Source organism: Strigops habroptila, chromosome 3 (genome assembly GCF_004027225.2).
Source record: "Strigops habroptila isolate Jane chromosome 3, bStrHab1.2.pri, whole genome shotgun sequence".
NCBI lineage: Eukaryota > Metazoa > Chordata > Aves > Psittaciformes > Psittacidae > Strigops > Strigops habroptila.
Window position 1 is genome coordinate 83,750,250 of NC_044279.2, and position 4,788 is coordinate 83,755,037.

A 4,788-nucleotide genomic window follows, 5' to 3' on the forward strand; every position below is an offset into this window, starting at 1 on the left:
AGTTACCCAAAAGTATCATTCTTGTCTGGTTATGTATGACTTGGAGTCCACTGTTTCACACATCAAGTTAGGATTTCCCCTGCACAGATACATAGACATGATTTTACCTCTATCAAAACTGAATTTCACGATTCTTTTGCCTAGTCTTGCTCTTGCAAGGTTTTTCCAGAACTCTGCCCTTGTGCTCACCGTCCTGCCATCACCACACTTTTGCAAGGTAAGAAGTCAGAAAGTTTTTAATTTTTAAGCCACAAAGTGGGGGGACCACTCACAAACCAGACGTAATGGAAGATACTTCCAGGCCAGGTGGGACATGGCCTTGAGCAACACCGTCTACTGTGAGGTGTCCCTGCCCATGGCAGGGGGTTGGAACTGGATGATCTTAAGGTCCTTTACAACCCAAACCATTCTATGATTCTATGATACAGTATGTCTCATATCAAGTTTATCATGACAAATGCTGTAACACTGTGACAGAGCAGCTCTTTCCATCCTCTCTTAAAACCTTAAAATAAGTGTAGAGACAAGAAATGAAAAAGGGGTCAAGGCCAGAATCAGTTTACATAAGACAGGCTGAATCAAAGTATCTGCAAGGAGTGAAATAGAGAAAAATGTGCCATGTTGGCACACCAAATCCAGCATTTCATCAAATTAAGAAACAACTACAAGCTTATGACTGCCTTTATGGATGGCAAGTGAACACACCGATGTAAAGACCAGATCATAGAACAAGAGGGCAGCAGGCAGCTGAGAAAGCAAAAGAGAACTGCTCCTTCTGATCCCAGCTTTTAAAGAAGTTTAATCTCGCCAACCCTCAAATGTAGGTAGGGAAATCATGTTTGAAAAGATAACTTTATTAAAAGAGCTACAATGCTCCCATTTCTGAGAAAGAATTAATGACCAGAAGTTATAAAGTTAACTTCTTCAATACAAGCTAAAATACTTTAGGGTTTGGTGAACTCCTTCTTAGGAGGAAAAGCCAACATTTACCTGACAATGGTCCAAACCCAGTGAAACAGATCTGATCAGTCCTGAGGATAATTTTCTTTGATTTAGAGGATAATGTCTGCACAGATACTATTAATTCTGATAGGTTAAAAACAGGGACAAGGAAGAATATTAGAATAAAAGGCAAAACATTATTTCATGCATCAGGTGTTTATAAACACTACTATAATTGTTTCAGGACCTCATAGATAATTCATCTCATTAGTATTATCATTATTCCCTATTTTACCAATGAAGAAATATGTCGGGCACAAAGTAATTAGGTAGCTTTCCCAAAGCTTAAGATTAAATCTGTATGAGAGGTATAGAGTGAAGCAAAATGATGCTAATGAATCCAGTCCAGCACCTTTACCATATACGCATGAAGACACATAGGCATAACAACCAGCACAGACGCACCCATCCTTTTAACAGCTCACCTAGTACCTTATGAACGCTTTTCACAGGGGCATGAAACACCTCCTTCAGACAATGGGCATTTGCTAATAGTGAGGCCAATTTTAAACTCCCTATCTGTAATGAAGTAAGCTGGAAGTTTCTACAATATTTTGCTGCCTCCCACACATATGATCTTTTTAAGTCTGCTTAAGTAATGGGGTACATAAAGACACCAGTGAATCCAGTCAACACAGAGAGAAACATCTGGCTTACCTGGTGGTATATTAAAATCAAAACTAAAGGCTCTTTGCCTGGGTTTTGTGAGCAAAGAATACACAGGAAACCCATCACAATTTACTGTGCCACTCAAACATACTTTGTGATAAGGCTGAACAATTTGTAATGTGGTGGGGTTTTGGTTTTGGCTTTTTAAGAGTTCATTTTGTGGTAAACTGGTATTTTAAAGTAAAAATATCTTGACATCAAATTTATTTAAACTAAAAATAGGCATAAACCAACTTACAAAGTTTTAGAAGAGTTTGTTGTTGGTTCTATGTTGTGTTTTCTTTTACAAGCACATTTCAAATGCCATCTACTCAGTAATTTCTAGTTCTTCCTCCCATGTTCATTTCTTTCCCAATCTTAATTTACTCCCTCCTCATTCTTTCACTCATTTTTTCTTCCACCCTCCTCCTCTCCTTTAGATAAAGCCAAGTTAATGGTGCATGACAACAAACATTACAACTCTTTTGCATTAACACCACACAGGATAAAGTATTGGCAAGTCTTGCCCCATTTGTTTAATACTCAGAAAGCACCCAAATTACTCCCGGTTGCTTCCGCACTCTGCTTTTATAAAAAACTGAAAATGGCAAATTACTAGTACACAAAACCTTTGCTTTTAGGATTCTGAACAGCTAGCAAGAATCCATACCATTGCTAGCTGGTCAGCTAAATACAGCCTGTTAATCACAAAACGGCAAAAGCCATTCCTATTTTGGAATCTACTGGTGAAAGCTCAGAAACATCAATGTCACAGTGTACCACTGGGAGAGGTATGACTTGAAAACAGATACACATATAAATCACAAATAAGAAAAACTCACAGAGTCTTTGCTATCCCTGGAAGAATTTACACTTTCCTTCTAACAGTTTCTAACACAGTTTTTCTCCAATACCAATTACAAGTTGTAGCACAAAGAAAAGGCTACTTTTTGCAAGTAAACAGCTGGCCCAGAGTCTGCCCAGAAATAGAACATAAGGCAGGGTGCTGATGGAACAGGAAGAGGTGGGAGGGCTTTGGCAGTTAGCAGGGCCTGCCTCAGAGTCATTATTAAAAGTGCCCTCTGAGGGGCTTGGTGCTTCAGTGGCCACCTTTCCCACTACATGGAGCGCTGTCCTCTCCAGGCGGTGGAGCACTCGTCCCATTTCTGAAATACTAACCTAGTATTACCAGCTGAACAACTCTTCTGAGCATTCCTGATCGGCTTACTGACTCCCTTCTTGGTGGACAAATCATGGGACAAACCGGGTGTCCCATGTTCTCTTAAGACAGCTGCTGTGCTCTACTACCCCTGCTACTTTTTCCGGATTCTTTACTGGAGTATTTTTATACAAATATACATAATGAAGTTTTGTTTAGCGACACTAGCTTCAGAAATCCTTGTTCCTTTCCCCATCCTCATCCGCTATTTCAACTCACTCAATCCCAACCCTTCAGTGTTGTCTCAGCTGGGCAAGTGTAACAGGAGCTGCTCTTCAGACCTGAAATTATTCAGGTTAAAAACAGCCTTGGTTTGTTGCTGTTTTGTTTGGTTGGTTGTGTGGTTTTGATTTTTGGTTTTTTTTTAACTGATCCTTTCATTATCTGGTTTACACCATGGCCCTGCAAAGAGCTGAACAAATACCAGGTAACAACCTGACCTGGCAGTAAGAAATTTTTATGGCACTAAAGAACAAACTACTGGGTACCTATTGCCTCAAGCTCCTTTTCCACCTGTGTTTCACTGGGCAGGGCTTGCTTAAACCTTTCCCACTTCTGCTCCCTACCGGCCCCCAACAGTTACATTTGTTAAGTGGGGGAGAGCAAAGAGACAAAGTTATATTGGATCTGGGTTAGTTCTCTGACCCAAACATAGGCACTGCAGCACATGAAGGTGCACAATGACATGAACTAACACAACAGCAGAAGCAGACAGAAGATGGGAACAAGAATCAACCATCAGGAGAAATTAGCAGAGTCAGCTCAAGTCACTCCAGCTGTGGAAAGATCACTGCCCTGGCCCAATACCCATGGCACCTAAATCAGTTTTGGCTGCTTGCAGTAACATGCCTTAAGCATGAATGTTCTGCATCATAACACTTTCCTTAGGATGATGTTGTACAAGGCCAACTCAGAAGTAGACTGGGCTGGGAATTTTTCAGTGAAATGTTTTTCCACTGGATGATAAGTTTGCTGAAACTGAAACTTTTCTTTGCAACTCTCACTGAAACAGTCTGTCAGAACTTTAAACAAAAAATTTTTCTCAGGTCCAGGATGGAATTTCTCTTTAAAACAAGAGCACATGCACAAGAGCAGAGCAGACAACAGGTTTCTGGGATGGACATTCACCAGGGAAGTGAGTGCCGGAGTTGGGGTCCAGCCCCTGCTCTGCCTGACTTGGCTTCTCCATTTAGACACAATCCACCAAGAAGCCAGAGGAGATGACTACTCAACAGGCTACTGACTGCTACAGATCAGTCTCCCTCCTTCTTGTTTATTAAAATAGTTGAAAATTTTCAATATCATTTCAGTGTGACACAGGAAAAAAAGCCAAAATATTAGAAAATAACACTTCTATGAGGTGGTGAAATATTTTCTAGCTAGTTCTTTCTGGTTCAGGTAAGATTTATTTCAGTGTTTGAGACAATTCTCTGGCAAATTCCCCAGCCTGATGCATATGCCTTATTTAGCTTTTAAGTAAACGTCAGTGGGCAGCACAGTGATGAAGGTCAGATGAAGAGCAACAGAGGTATGCAGCAAACATTAAATGCCTTTATGGAATGAAAGAAACTGTAGGTGGAAAAGTCAATGGAAGAACAAAAACCATTAATAATCTCATTTAAAACTTCTCCCTCTCTCAAAGTTTCTGTATGAGTACAGATCCATCAATAACCCATTTCACTACCAAAAGCACCCAAGGTGTTTTCCCAGCCCCTACAGATCTCCTTATTTTCCACTAAGACAAAGCACCAACATAACTAGTTCACTTCAGTGAAACTGCTCTGCAACAACAGTCAGATATCAGCAGTCACATGACTTTGGATAATTCATGCCCAGTTTTTAAGATAAAGCAATGATGATTTATGCTTTAAAATATATGACAAATGTATCTTCAGGTTCGTAAGCTTAAGTCAAATACA